The sequence below is a fragment of the Ambystoma mexicanum genome, chromosome 3p (assembly GCF_040938575.1).
Source record: "Ambystoma mexicanum isolate Mex_15411 chromosome 3p, UKY_AmexF1_1, whole genome shotgun sequence".
Taxonomy (NCBI): Eukaryota; Metazoa; Chordata; class Amphibia; order Caudata; family Ambystomatidae; genus Ambystoma; species Ambystoma mexicanum.
The window spans coordinates 318,629,034-318,645,800 of record NC_090925.1 but is presented as its reverse complement, the minus strand read 5'-3'; positions in this window follow the sequence as shown (position 1 = coordinate 318,645,800).

The window sequence follows — 16,767 nt, the reverse complement described above, 5'->3', positions numbered from 1 at the left end:
CTCTTCACCCCTAACCCCTGCATACATTTGTACACGTCCACTCTTAGCATCAACACTTCAGTCAGCTGCCTTGGCAAACCCAGTTCTCTCCTCTGATACGGGGGTTGGGGTTTCTTACAAAACAAATTGGTAAAAACCTTCACAATACCCGGGCCCGCTTAAGCACATCTCAAGTGAGGCAACCAATCACCAGCATCATCTAGTCCCTTGTTTGCGTGGTCTAGATGTTGCCATCCATCAAGAAACTAAGCTTAGCTGCACACAGATGACTCCTCTTCTCATAAATACCAACTATCATAATAGACACGAATCCCTACACCACTGCAGGGTCAGACTGGGGCATAAAACTGTTTCGACTCTCGGGCACCATTGAGAAAGTGTTCCACAGTTGCAAATGGCAATACATTCCTTTTGTGACAGACTGTTTGCGTAGTACCCAAGGGGGAGTTTTTTGATAACATGTGATGCACATTGTGCATTTTGAATAATATTCGTACTGTGTACAGTAAAACTGGTCAAAACTACTAGCCGCATGGTGAAGTAACTTAGCAAACTGTTCCACACTAGCATTTTGTGCATTTTGGTTTGGGCATAAAGGGGCAATGTTACGTGACTGGGTAAACATTGTAGAAGCAAATGGGTTGTTTGTGGTGCATCTTACCTGAGCACAGGCTCCTAACACAGTGTGTGCTGATGAACTAAGCGGTCTCTGTCTCTCGTGAGTGGTGACTCCTCATCTTCTCTCTCTTTGACTTCTTCTCAGGGCAGGCTGGCCTGGAGTGTCTCAGGACTGGGATAGGAGAGGCCAAACTTATCCTCTAGGCTCTCTCTAGTCATGTGGTATGCAGTCCAATTGCGGCGACACAGAGTCAGCGCCGCGGCCTGAGCCACATCCACATATTCCCAGGCCTCTTCGCAGCCCCCCAGGCACAACAGTTGCTTTCAACTTTGCACAAGCAACAACTTCCTTGTTGTTACTTCCTGAAAAGTTGAAAGCAACTTGTTGATAAGGTGCCGGGCGGGGAGGCCGCCAGACTGTGTGCTGTGCCTCCGGGGCCCAGGCCCAGCCCCCGGCCCGGCCCTGGCAGCAGGAGGAGGCTGCAGGCCTGCTAATTTTATTAGCATTTCAGAGCGAGCCAGGGGCGGCCTGGGCCCAAGGCGAGTGAGCACCACTATACGCCCATGGCTGGCACGGTGCATCTGCATGATGCACAATGCACAATGCATCATGCATTCATGCAAATTTGCAATGCATGAATCATTTATCAAATCATCAAAGCAAGGTAACAAGGTGTGTGTTGTTACCTTGCTTTTATGATGCGTGACAGCCCTCCTGACCCCCCCCGCCCCCTGCTGCAGTCGGTGTCAGTTTCCTTTCCACGCTGCTACTAGCGAGGCGAGGGTGAGCCTGGCGAGGCAGCAGCAGCCAGCCTGGCCCAGGCCCTGAGTCACGCACGTGATGCGATTTGCGAACAAACATTCCATTAAAAGAAAAAACACAGGCCAGCTGGGGCCACCCGTGCCCACGTGTGTGGCACTGCTGGCACACTCACACATGCAGCGCAGTGCACGGCACTGCCACAGTGGCTGCCTGCGAGCTGTGTGAGTTATATAAATCATTTCTTAAACACAAAAAACCGGCCCAGGGTGGCTTCATGAAAAACCGGCCCCCCAGTTCCTCAAAGTTCATCGGCCAGTGGCCGATCGGCCGATGCGGCCAGTCCAAGCCTGATACCATCCACGCTGATGCAAGGGAACGCCAGAGTCATCTTTGACTTAAATGCATAACCGCCTCATGCATATTGGAGTTCCGCACAAGGGAACGCCAGAGTCATCTTTGACTTAGGTGCATAACCGCCTCATGCATTTTGGAGTTCCGCTCAGTGCCGATACTGAATCGCTACAGTCTCCACATCTGAGCAGCGCAGAGTCTTCGAGCATCTTCAACTCAACACAGCCTTCCTGGTTACCAGTCTCTTCACACCACTGTATTACCATAATACCTTGTTGAGCCAGTTCAGCCCACTGACATAGGCAAGTCTTTACTTTTCTTCACCAAAGGCCACCGAGTCAATCCAATGCGACTGACCTAACATCGCCTACCATTTCCAAGAATCTTCGACTGGCAAGTCTTTGCCGTTGATGTGCTTCACTGCTTTGTTGGATCATGTTAAAGCCGCTCCGAAGAGTGCCCAGAGTGCCAAGAGTGGCCAGAGTCCCAGTTCGATGCACTCCAGCTTGCTAAGCAAGAATAAAGATATTGATAATGGTTCTGTCCCCCTGTCTGCTGTAAAAGGCTGCAGTGACATTTAAAATCCCACTATCTAACTTTTTGAAATCACTGCCGCAATAACCGTCTGTGCGCCCTGCACAGTCTTCAAACCTAGAGTCCCGCTTCTATTCTCAAGTCTGCTTTATTGTGTTTACCTTTAAAGGGGTAGGTTATAGTGTTTTTGAATAAATTGTTTGTATTATTAGTTTAATTAAAGTATCTTTTTTTAAATTGAGATTAGGCAGATATTCTGGCATTTCAGTACCACGGTACCATTGTAGTTTAGTCTGCTTCTGTACCAGCTCTCATCACTCCTGAACTGTAGAGCCTACCCTCAGGCTGCCTACCCAAAGAGGCGAAGGAGCTATACCTTTCAGACTGTGCCTGCTTCACCTGTGTGATTGGGATCACTGCTAGTTTAGTAGTAGGGTGGGGGCTACGTAGAAGTTTTATTCACTACTCATCCCTGTACTTCTGCAGAGCTGTAGCAATTTCATCACAGTATATTATTACCACTATGTGCTAATAACTTTATAATCCTTGGCAGGGGTCCCCAACGTAGGAACTAAGGCAAGTGGGCCGTTAACCCACCATAATGAACCCTACCTCAGAATATAAGGCTATAATAAAAACAGTAAAAATTAACAAACAAGGTATGTCACATCCTTATCCTAAATCGATATTCAAGGAATGTATGAACAAGCCATCTTGCCATCAATTCAAAGCCTATGAAATAAGTATAACTGGGTCATGTCCTTTTCTGGTTATTGAAGCTCAAAGAGATCATTCATTTCATGGTGTGCGACGGTTAGGCAGGAATATATACTTAGTGGAGACACTGCAAGTAAGGGAGAATAATCCTTCTTTACATGAGGTATTGATCCCAGAATTGGCGCCTTTTTGGGTCCATTATTAACCTCATCGTTTTATGTGTGAGTAAAAGCGCCTCCTTCCCCGCTGTTCTCACATGGCCTATTGCTCCATCTACCATCTACCAACACTACCCCACCTGCACCTTCACCCTCTCCCTTCTCTACTTTCTCATGCCTGTGGTGAGTTGGAGAAATTCCCTATCCTTTTATATGAGGTAAGTGAGTCATAGGAATTGGGCTGGTCCGGGGGTTACTCGATGTACCTCCCAGAGGGTGAATAGAGAAGGATTGTCTGTGCTCACCCTTTCTTCAGAGATGCAGGCAGGGTGAGGGTCTGCCTTTGCCTGATAAGTTGGTCTAGGACTTAAGGTCCCAGCCTGACCCAGAATTACCAATAATATGGAAGATGGCAACTGTGAATGCTTTCAGAAGTACAAGGTTGAAACAATATCAAGAACCTTGAGTGCAGAGAATGGTTGTTGTAAAGCGAACTCTAACTGCACCCTTTAATGCAGCGGAATGCAGAAAGAAGGGTGAACCATGCAGGTTTGTGGAATGCCGAGCATGGAAATTAATTGCTGTGCAAAAACAATAAGAACACACAGTGCTTTTTGTAGCGCAGAGTGGACAGCTCCTCAGTGGGTCAAGTTCTACAGGGCCACGTCCACACACATTTGAAGATTCAAAATGGCTCTGATAACTCGTCCCTTATTTAAATGCTTGGGGCCAACTGTTAAACTATCTGTATCCCAATTAAGCCTTAACCAATGTCAGAATGGAAACAATGAAGATACTATGGGGCTCAATACAAGTTTGCCGGTATCCTGCTGGCAATTCCGGTGGGATACCGGCAAACTGCCCCTACCGTTTCTGCCACCTGATATCCTGGTAGTACCAGAAAATTACAAGCGGCGCTGGTGAATCCCCATTCTATGGAGTCCCACAGGACTCCATGGAGGGGATTGTCGGAATTACCGGCACCAGCAATTCCGGCATTTATTTTCTGGTGGGGGTCTGATTTACCAGCAGGTGAGGTCTGGTGGTGAATCACTGCCCACACCGGCAAAGGTGTGTTTCCACAGTCCAGAAAAATTCCCAGTTACAGAATTACCAGCAATTATACCAGCAGTTTTTCCAGACTGGGGAACATTTAATGACCCCCTATGTTTCAAATTATACGTCACACGAGGCAAAGCCAGTCGCAAATCATAAAAGAAGCCGCTCAATGCAAGGACCACTCCTAGGCCGGCTTATAGAATCAGCTACCAGCATAGTACTTTAAAAAGGGTGGGAAAATGTCAGTGGGGCGTAAAGACTGGAAGGAAGTAGCCATGTTTTCATCAGCTCCTTGGGTACACAGTGAGGCTGCCATTTGAAATGTGGCTACTCGCTTGCTGTAAATTGTGTAGTAGGTGCTCTGGCAAAGCTATGCCAGAGATTCTACATCCAGATTTGGTTATACATCGAAGAGAGAACCTAAGGACAGGTCCTAACCTGCACATTAGATACCAGAAGGAGGGCCTAAAGACGGGGAAAGCAAAGAAGAAGATGATCCACTGGCAGGAAGGTGTGGATATTGTCTGCCTGAAAAGGACCCTGAATGAAGGCGTGTCAGGTTTCCTGGCCACCCTCCCACTAAGCATCGTCACTGCTGCATGGACGGTACAGCCAAGACTGGAGGCTACCATGGCATTGGAGATTTCATTGCCCAACATCCTTGGTGCGTCGCGCCTAGGTGTGCACGTCAGGTATGCCGCCTCGTCAGACGGGAGCCAGAGTATATCTGTCCGTGTAGTGGTCTGTGCTCGACAAACTGCCCAGTGAGTCGCTCTTGCTCGCTATGTTCTCTGGTGCCTGTTGACTCATTGTCATATGGTTTTCGTTGTTCCCTGCTCTCGCTCCTGCCTGTTTTGCTGTGAGATTCCTGATTCTCTGATCATGCCTGCTTTCTGACCTGCCCTGGATCTGCCCTATGCAATGTTGCCTGGTTGGACTGATATTTGCCTATAACCCTGTCTACCTTCTGACCTGCCTTTGATCTGCCCTATACACTTTTACCTTGTTTGACTGTGTGAGAAAACTGAGAGTATCCTTACACCTACTCCCCTTGGATCCTCTTGTCAGGTGGCCAGGGAAAGGCCATCGCTTTTGGACCCTGACCCTGTTGGCGGCGAAGTGAGTGAGGATCACCTGGGGGGATGGTCCTTGGGGATCGAGAGGAGGATATCCACAGGCGAGACATGGTATCCGCCTTTCCCTTATGAAGACAAACCTAGTCCTCCCCCAGCCTTTATGGGCTATTGTAACACAGTTCCCCATATTTGCCATGGTTTGACACACCATGTCACTGGGACGAGCAAGATGCAACTAAGAGTGATGAAGGGCATTTCACCACTCTAGTACTGATACGAGAAAGAGGTATGCAGAGCATTGTACAGATCAGGCATGTCCCTTTAAATATGGTCAGGCAATTGGACTAATTGGCCCACACTTGAGGACCCTTAACAATACTCATGAGTATAAAAGCGCAGGCAGTTCAAGAAGGAGGGGGGAGGAGAAACCTACTGGCGGCAAGCAGGAGCGGTGTTGAGCTGCGCAAAGGGAACCAGCATGCAACCTGAAGGCTGTGACATTTGGCGAGGCAGAGTGGAGAAAGGCTGCAGGCGGCAAGACGGCAGGCCGGAGCAGAAAGGTACGCTAGACGACCAAAAGTGAAGAAACCGCCTCAGAGGTCCAGCCGCTCACCTGCCCAGAGAGGGCTGCTCCACCCGCAGAGAGAAGGCTGGCAAGTGCCAGCTAAGCCGTGCGGGAGAGGCAGCCGGATCTCCCAAGCAAACAAGCAGCAGAAGCCGCATTAAGAGGAGGGTCACGTATTGATAAAGGAACGCTGAAAAGACCGGTGAGCTTGCCAGACACCGGTGGGGAAAACGAGTGGTCGAGAAGGGGCAGAGTTCTATGCTAAGAGTCTAATATAAGAAGGGAATATACAGAAAGACGTTTTTATGGCTTGAGAGACCGAACACGAACGAAGCATAAGTATAAGAGAGAACCTTGAGTTGCATAAGGGAAATTACTTGGAATTCTGAATATCAAAGTGAGAGAGTAACGTGTGTGAGTTCCAAATACACCCTTTTGAATACTGATTGAACTGAAAGTATTATTGAATACAGTACAGAATTAAAGCAATAGGAAAATATGGTTGAATAAGCATTTCTGAATGTCACACAGAGATAAAGCAAACAAAGAGAATGTTTTCAATGGAACTAAAGCAATGTGGTGCAGATGACAAATATCACAAAGCAAGAGGAATGAAATACAAGTGTTTTCAAAGTAAGTAAAATCCCAAGAAGGGTGTGAACCAATGGACAATTGTTGCAAAAGCTGATGTAAAGGGGTATCAGTAGCATGACTTGTGATGGGTGGACCATGTGGTCTGTCAACTGCGCATAGACTGAGGGAACCCCTGCATGGGAGCAATAATAAAGAACAACAGCCAAGAAAGGGTTATGGGTTGCGTGATCTGTGATGTGTCGACCATGTGGTCTGTCAACTGTGCCTAGATCGAGGGCCCTGCATGGAAAGCAAATAAAAGGAGGAATCAAGAGTGTAAACCTTGCTTTGGTGAACCAGAGAAACTACCCTTGGCGGGTGGAAAGAGGGTGGAGGAGGAATCCAATCCTTTGAGAATTGTTGTATTTGAGCTTTGAACTTTCTGTCTTGAACTTGTGGAAGGGAACTCCAAGACTTTGTGGAACTGTCTTCAACTTGGACAAGGGAGCCTCGGGAGTTTTGTGGAACTATTTGTGAGCTTGGGGAAGGGAATTCAAAGACGTTGTGGAGCTGTCTCAAACTTGGGGAAGGGAACCCTGAGAGTTTGGTGGAACTGTTTTGTACTTGGAAGGAGGAACTGAAAATAAGGCAGTAGCTGAAAGAAGTTCAGATCATTGTTTGGAACACCATTTCTTTTGATGCTGACATCCCTAAGCATTGTTGTACTTTAGTTGTGAGGGCAGGTATAGATTTTGGACACAGACAAGACTTTTAAGTTTAACTCTTTGACTCAGACCGTCCTCAGTTTCTTTAGCTAGGGAAATCCCACCTTAGCTTAGGGCAAGTTAGGCCTTCATCCATCCTGACATTTAAGTTAAATAAATGAGTTTGTTTGAATTCTGAATCTGTTGTCTGTGTCTTGCTTCATGGTGCCTTCTACAAATGATCCTGTTTTTTGACCCTGTTTTCCTCCTGACCTGCCGTGGGTTGCCTTGTTCAATGACCCCCTTCCTCCAGTGAGACTAAATAGTGACTTGGACCTGTTTGGATTGCTTGTTCATTCTCTGCATTGTTCACCCGGACCCTTTGTTGTCCGTCAAGTACCTCTGTTGTTTTAGTTGCATCCTCATGCTGGCCGGTAGACTCCAGTGTTATTTTTTCTTCTCATCCTCGTGCCTTTCGGAGCAGTCACCTCCTCCTCTGGTCTAGCGGAGGTATTTGGATGCCGTAAGTCCCATTTTAACATCCATTGCTATTTTAATTCTGCATTGTCTTGCCGGTTGTCGGATTACATTGGCTCTGTGCACACATTACCTCACGACACTTGACAGGGTAGGAGAAATACCCATTATTGCCAAGAGTGTTGTGTTGGGATTGGTCTAAGAGAATCAAAGGTGGTGGAGAGTATTAAGAAAAACCTGAATAAACCAAAGGTTTTTTGATACCCAAGATGCGTCTAAGAGAATTAAAGATCATGGAGAGACCTGAGAGAAGCCTAAAAGAATCATAGATCATGGAAAGACCGAAGGGGAAGTCTGAGTGAACCAGAGGTCATGGTAAGACATATGAGGAGCTTGAGAGAATCAGAGGCCATGGAGAGACCTCATATGATTGATGTGTTAAGAAGAACAAGATGCCATGAAGAGGCCTAAAGTACCTGCAATGACAAAAGCTCTGCAAGAGGCAGAACCGTGAGTAATCCGAGGAGGGGATTACTCAAGTAGGCATCTGATCAGAAACTGATGAAATTTGGGGAGAATAAAGTTCCTGCAGAGGACTAACAGAACCCTGAAAGAAACCTGAAATTAAGGTGAGACTTAAAAAGAACCATAAGAGAACCCGAGATTGTGGAGAGACCTGCGGAAAATGTAAGTCAGTAAAAAGACTTCAGAGAGTGGTGCTGAGAATGAGAAACCATTGAAGAGACGTGAGAGAGTTGGATAAAGTTAGGCACCCGGATCTGAGAACCTGATGTTGTGTAAGCAGACACCGGTCGAGTAAACAAGAATTGTATTCCAACCAGAGGTTGGGAGACAAAAACCGACGACAATGAGCCAGAGATCAATGGGACATGTGTAAAATCTGAGGCTAGGGAGAGGCCAGTATAAAGATGAATGAGAACCTGACACTCTATGAGGAATACAGTGAGTTGTGATGAGAACACAACTGTGAGTAAACCCGGTAGCGATTGACACCTGAAAGTACCTTGTGTATTTTTATGTTTATACTAGGGAACTACTTTGAAAGGATAGATTTATATTCATTTTGTTGGCCAAATTTGAAGAAAGTTTTTTTTGTAGCATAGAGCTAGAATAGGTTTGAACTTTCTGTTGGCCATTAGCTTTAAGCTTTGGTTGTTAGAATATGGTGACCTTGAAATGTCAGAGATGTGTAAGTATGTTTCAGACTGTTGAATCCTAGTGTACGGCTGGTTCTTGTGTTCTGTTACGGAAGGAGGTGTGCTGTATCGTGCATGTTTGTCTGCTAGGTGCTGGTTTGAGAATGCCTATGGAATGTGCAATGCAAGTGAGTTCTGAGAGTGAACTTTACTGGCACCTGAAGGATGTATTCCCCAATTTCTCCTGCTGCCTGATCCTCTGCTGTAACTGAAGAAATAAAGAGTACATTTCCCATTTGTACTTACCGGCTCAGTGTGGTTCCTGCCTGCACTGTCTCATGCCTGGATACTTCACAAACATTTATGTTAAAGGAGTCCATTTCCCTCAGATGCTCGTGAGCATCTGCAAAGCCACATTTTGTGTTATCCCATCCTTGACTAGGGGTGTCACGGTATTAGTTTTATGACGGTACGATAACCTTCTTGCCAAATGATGGTATATCATGGTTATCGCGGTATAGCAGGTGGAGTTAACCAATCTTAACAAATATTTTCTAAAAAGGTCATAAATTGTCAGATTGATCATTGCAAACAAAACCAGGCACCCAGGGCCAGAATTGGGCTTTTCAACATACTTTCCACTGAAATGCCACCCCTTGCTTCCACCAAACACAAACATGTGTGGAGAGGAGGAGGAGGAGGAGGGGGGAGGAGGGGAGGCCTGCTGCGCTGGCAAAGCAAACTGAATAGCTTTTCTTAAGTGGTCATTTTGGCTTTTAGCTCCCCCACTGGCTAATGGTGAAGATGAACATGTTGCCATCTTTATAACGTGCATGCCACAGATCAATGGAGGCTGCTGGTAGTATACGCTTGTGCGCACACACACACGCTCTCTTTACGATACAGCCTTTAGTTTACTTGAGGGCCAAAAGGTGTTCAGTAATCACGGACATCTTACCCTTTGGTATGGCAGCAGGGAATACCCAAAGATGAGTGAACTTCGTAGTGTGACTTATTATATGTAAATTCAATGATAGAACCACGGAAATCCCCCATTGTCATATGTTTAGCAAACATTATCCATTATAAATATTTAAACCCCACAGCTGCCAACCCAAAGTAAACCCTTTTCCCTCTTGGCACTGTATTTATTCTTCCTATTGCTAACATACTAATTTTGTGTCAGGCACGTGTGGTTTATGGAATGGCATTAAAAACTGCTCCAACTGATACTGCTTGCAAGATGGCACATCCAACAGTGCAAGACCAAGACTGCGCAGCACTTGCTTACTGCAGCCTTTCCAAATCAGATTGAAAAGCACACTTAACGGTATAAACGGTATACCGGTATAAACAATAATAATAATAATAATAATAATTAGGCTTTTATATAGCGCTACAAACCCTCAGGTATCCGAGCGCTGCTTATTATTACCCACGGTGTGTGGTGCTCATTTATCGACCTCGGAAGGATGAAAGGCTGAGTTTGGCCCCGCCGGGATTCGAACCTGCGTTAACAGGCTCTGCACGGGTGTCGCTTGTGACGGTTATTGTTGTTCAATTAAGTGGTTCACGGTATCTTTAACGGTATACCGTTATACCGTTACATCCCTATCTTTGACACTAGTTTATTATAAGTTTTGTTAGTTTGGATAGAATACTGCCTTCGTACTGATAGACGTTTACCCACCCCAAACACTTGTATTGTGCATCTTAATAAATATGCCATAAAAAAATCAAAAAGCTCTCATTGATCTTCATTTCTCAGCATCCCCACATACGCCACACTCACCCCATGCATGCTTCCTCTTTACCTAACCCACACTTCCTGTTTTTCTTCCCCATGCCTATCCGCCTAGATCCTCCAGTCCTATACCACCCTCACCCTAGGTATTCCATCTCTTGGCCAGCTCCGCTACCTCTCTGACTGTTACACCTCCCCCGCACACCTCCCTACCTTTCACCCGAATCACCTTTCACACCATTTCCCACTATGTCCTACTCTACTCTCCCACACCTGCCCGCCCCACACGTGTCCTACCCCACCCCATGTATATGAGGTGCTACAAAGCTACTGTGTGCTTGTGCCTGCCACTCTATAAACCTGGCACCTTATACAACTCCACCAAATAAATACTCTGAACCACATCCACTGCACCTTCTCCACAAGTCCCAAACCCTCCTGTTGCACCAAAGCAGCCCCAGGGACGTCATTTAGGGGTCACCAGAGGTCACAGCTGTGAGTCCTGTGATCTCCCTTGCTACCTCTGTGGTCTCCCTTGCTACTCCTGAAAATAAAAATGTACTTTTATTTTGTTAATGTAAGCTGCTGGGCTGTGGCCAGCACCAGGTGGCTCTTTGTTTCTGAGGTGGCTTGCTTTCTCGTTCAGGCCTCTTAAAAAAACAGGGGGTTCCACAAGTAAAACACTTTCAGCAGTGACCCTAAATAAGAAAGAATAGGAATAACAAATAATTTGTCGTTTTGGAATTCTATACAATAATTGCTAGACTCATTAAAGGTTTATTTCAGACACACTTCATGTGGTGAGCCACTGATTTGGTCTGTTCATAAACACCTCAATTCAGACTTCTATCCTTCTGAGGTCGATAAATGAGTACCAACACAAGTTGAGTGATATTGTATGTATATTTGTTCTATATAAAGTGCTTAAGCGTAAGTGCTATATAATAACACATCATTATCATTTGGCCATGGACGTCTTCTTGCATTCACAGTATTTTGCTAGAATGTGCCTATACACATTGATCTTAACGATACATATGGAAATCCATTCTTGTAGGAAATGTATATCACATTATAGTGATATCGTAACCAATGTTCCGTCTAATATTTTTCTCTAAGTGCAGTAAGAGTTGGCTTTTGTGCACATATTATTTTCCATGTGCCAACTGACTAACGAGGTAAGCAACTCTGTGAGTGTCATGCTCTTACCTCATTAGGTGCCTGGGCTGCCCGCACGCCTTCCTTCCTGCTCCAGCGCTCAGGCGCGTTCGCGCTGCAGGTGCGCCCCGTGAGGTCCTGTTTGGTGGCGCTGGCCGCATTGGCACTGGCAGTTGCAATGGCGGTTGCGGGAATCTCGGCGGCGGGCCCCCATGGCTTCCGTTCCACAGAGAAAGCAATCACGTGCACGGGGAGGTGCCTTCCCCCTTCCGCATCACATGATTCCTCTTCTCGCAATCTCCGCCGTACAGAGCTGTCCTGTGATCCTCCTCACGCGCTGATCACACGCTCACATGACATCTTGCCAAAAGTACAAAGAGACAGCAAGTAATCCACTATACCCTTCTCAGCTGTTATTCTGCAGGGTGTGGCATTCGTTCTTGCTTCTGGTTTGTTTCCTGAATTCTGGACTTGGCTTCGCTCTCTTGGATTTGTTACCTGATTTTGTCCCTTGGATTTGGCACTTTGTTTGGATTGATACCCTGAACTACCTTGACCCTGGATTTTGCACATTGGATTGCTTGAGTCTTGCATTTTGGATTCTGGTACCTGGACATTTACCCTGCTGTTGCCCTACCTCTGATCAACCCCACTCCCTTTCAGGATACCCTCCATTCCCCTCTACCCTATGGTGGCGTTCCATTGCTGTCTTGTTTAAGTAACAACCCTGTTGCTTCAGTTTTGTCTCCATCTCGACATCTCATAGAAAGAAGGAGGGAACAACTGACGTCTATTGGTAGCTGCCTCTACGATTCCTATGTTTGGGTTTGTAACAGACTGTAATTGTTAATTTAACCTTAATTTGCCTGTTTTATCCTTACAGTCACCCGGGACCTGGAGCTTGCTGTTCCTGCCACCTGTGGCCCCAATAACCGGTCAGCGAGTCTGTTGTCTTCTCTCTGACTGGTGCTTGGGGACGGAGGTACTCTAATCTATGTGGATCTCAGTTCCTGACAGTGAGCATGCGTAGTTAGTGAGCTATCATCTCCAAAGAAAGTTTGGAAGGAAATTTCCCCACCCAAACACTGTAATTCTTCATTTGATTTCATTTTTATTTTATTTCATTTTATTAAATGTATAGAGTGATTTTCACCAAAATATAAAAGAGCAGTACAATTACATGATAATGCAGAACACATCAAAACAACACAGGGGGGATGGAAACAGATAATCACAGAGTAGAAAGAAGGGACAGAAGATGAGCTTTCACAGTAGATTGAAAAATGCACAGAGGTGAAAAAGAGCGAACAGAAGACGGGAGAGAATTCCAGTGTTTAGGGGCTAAGAGAGCAATAGATTGGAAACGGAAAGGCGCACAGGGGGATTTGAGAACAGTAAGAAGGACCAGAATCTGTGATAGAAGAGGCAGAGAAGGAGACTACAAGGACACTAGTGAAGAAAGGTAAGGAGGAGTCAGGCCATGAGTACATTTAAAACAATTGAGAGAAAATGGTAGAGAAGACGTGATTCGAAAGGAAGCAATGAAATAGACAGTAGAGAGGATGTAATTGAAGAACAAAGGGGTAAAAGGGGTAAAGAAAAGATGAATAGAGGAGTTATAGACAGAGCCGAGGGAAAAACGATATGAGGCAGGAAGTCCAACAAGAAGAAAAGAACAGTAATCAATCCAAGAAAAACCCAAACAAAACAAGAGACGTTTAGTAGCATGAAATGATATGAAATGAGAGGTAAGAATGAGTATGATGGATGTGGAGCAGAGCATATAGACAGGAGTAAGCATTAAAAGAGATATGCAGTGTGAAAGAAAGAGAGGTATCAATGAAAATACCCTAATTGCGTGCAGAAGAAGAGAAGGACAAAGAAAAAGGAAGAAAAGAGGGCCTTTTACAAAGAGGTGTAAACGGTGCATCTTACAACACATTCTCCAAGCATACAGGCTACAAAAAAATAATATTTCATATGTGGTTATAAAGAGAGCTCATCAACTATTCGAAGACTTCAAGATCTGCCAGAAAACCTAGCAAAAGGAGTCCTGTGCAGGGAAGAAAAATGCATGCATGGACAAAAAAAAACATTGTTTGCTCAGTATAAATAGGCTTAGTTGTGGCTATTTGTTTGCCGACACTGCTCAGAGACAATGCATGTGGAAATAAACACTAATATGTATTACAAAAAACAAATAGGTAGGTGTCAGATAATTCATGTAGGATACAATATTTGCAAAAGGAATAACGGCAACTAAGAGGAATATGTCAGAGAAAATGCCAATAGGAGTTCATGTGCGACTTTAATTAAGTAATTCAAAGACAGGAGAACATGCCTCTCATGATTAGTGTAAGGATGATAACTAAATCCTAATAACTGCACAACAGAATGTTGGGGTTTCAGAATTCCTTATTCCTCTGCTAACCATCAACATTACATTGTCCTGTGAACAGAGCTCTAACAACACTTACTAAAAACCAGCCTTACAGCTCAGAGGCATATACATCATCAATTTTTGCTCCATAAAAACCAAAAAATGTGCCCAACAAAGATGTAAAACAATGAACATAAAGGAGTCTACCACCTGCTTCTACCCACAAAGCTTGACTTATATTTTCTAATCAGTGACCAGTATAGCATTTGCATAGAAAGGAACTCTAATAATATTACTGCCCAATCACAAGAGGTATTTTAAGGGGGAAGACCATCTTTCAAGATGCATGAAGTATCCATATTGGCAGAGCCAATAACTTATTTACTCCCTGAAAAATCATATGAGCCCAAGTAGGCAGTAAAATCTTCTCAGAGCCCTGCTCATAACCCTGACATAGGAAGTGAAATAACAGGGCACATAATACAACCCATAGTATTGCCCACTCTTCCTTACCACATCCTACACAAAATTCAACAAGAACCTTACTGAGGTTTCTTATGGGGCCCTGTTGAAGACAATCACTCATATTTGCAGTTTGTTAATAGCAGCAATGCTCTGGGGTACAACAGATTGAGTGCCTTCTTCTGCAATTGACTGTTCTCATTTAAACAAGATTTATGGGGATGTTATAGGCATTAAACACTGAACCCATGATTATATTGGAAAGTCCTCAATAGCTGAGCACAGAAAGAAACAGAAGGTGCAGTTTTCTCGACGGTTACTACAGTTTCCTTTCCTCTAACAAACAAACACATTTTCTTCACTGTACTGTACTGCTGAAAATCCGACCTGGTTTTTGAAAGTTGCAGATTTATTTTTCACCATCCTGTGCCCTGCCTCTCAACCCCTTGCCCTACCTCTGTCCGTACCTCATCCTAGCTCCTGGATGACAGAGCTCTGTAAAAAATGAGGAATTGTAGCAGTAGAACACCCACATACCCACAATACTTTGCTAGCATAACATGTTTAAAACCTCACCATGGTATTAGGTGCAGTTTAACAAAATGTTACAATTCTGCATGTACACAATTATTTTGCAATGCATACAAGATTCTTTACAACAAACCCTACCCTAATATTGTTCGGTCGGATTATTTATTGGATATTATTCATGTGCTCAGTGAAACCGTTTTTGTATAGCAGTGAGTTACCATATCATTTGTTAACATCTTATGGCCCATGCAATTCTGAAAACATGGAAAGGATACAGATTGTGGGAAAAGCATTCTAGCTGTCTGAATATATGTTGCTTAAATTGCTTAAATACTAGGTACAAGTAATGCCAGACATAGGGGGTCATGACGACCCTGGCAGTAGGGGGTTAACAGGCCGGTAGAGCTGCTGGCCCCGTTAACCCCCTACCGCCTCATTAAGAGGTCTCCTCGCGGGACCCGCTAAGGATGCCTGGTTTTACCTGGTTTTTAGCGGGTCCCGCGAGCAGACCAGCATGCTAACAACAGGCTCGTCATTGTGTATAGGCGCGTTACAAATACCATATCATATCATAACGGGCCCGTTGTTAGCATGCTCCCCATTCCCACTGAGCCCTATGGGGGCTCGAATGAGAATGAGGATGCACAGGGTCTGGGTTCCTGGAATGGGGAAATACCGGGCCCCCCAAGGTCGGAATGGCCCAGTAATTCCCCATTCCAGGAACCCAGACCCGGTACCCAGAATGGGGGTAGCCATGCCACAAATAGCGGCATGGCTACCTCCAGAGTCGTAATGACCCCCATAGTCCATACCCATTATCCCTTGCAAGCCAAGTAAATGATATTGCAATCTTGCTCTCCACCTATAGGGCAATGATAACAATGATAAAGTAGGAGACACTGAGCATGACATTTACCTACTCAAAATTCTTAAAAGGCAAATTAGTATTTGAGTTTTATATTGTATTGCAAAGGTACCGCTTCAAAGCGCTTGTGTGACATATGTACAAAGCGTAGGAAGCATGGGATGAGGTTACACATCCATGTAGCCTGCTTACATATAGTGTGTATTCGATATTTGAGCTGACAGTTTAGTTACATGCTGCGGATGATGCTTTTGCTAAGGACCATGAGTAATAGCAATTCTAGTGCTTGAATGTTTTTCATATTAGAATAAACTTACGACAGGTGGATGTAGGTACAAGTCTGGTTACCTTTCGTAGAGCCAAGGTAGGCAGATTCAAGGTTGTCCAGTAATATCTATATGTGGGTGAAAGTTAGTCATAACATACAATTGTGGTAGAGTCAAGTATAGGAGTTATTGGTTGGGAGGGAAGATTATTTCATTAATGTGTGCAGGCATATCTTAGTAAGATCTTATGTTTAAGGAGCCACTTTTTCATACTTGTTTGAGGGTGTATTCTATTTTTTAGGTTTTTAAGCTCATGCTTGCATAGTAGGGTAATGTAAATTTGGCTAGACAAGAATATTAACTGTACTTAGTACAATTTAGCTTTATTTTGAGGGAAAGCAAATGACAGGTAACTGCTATGGCTTATACCGTGTTAATACTCGAGAAGGTTGGAATTGTCTGGGTGCGCTGCTAAAATTCTTCTGAACGGCACCCAGATGGAAGCTGGGCAAGAGCACATGCGCACAGCTTAGAGGGACCATTGATCATAACCATATTTTTGGTAGTCTACTTAGGAACTATGCTATGTGATGCCACTTCCTGTTTTGT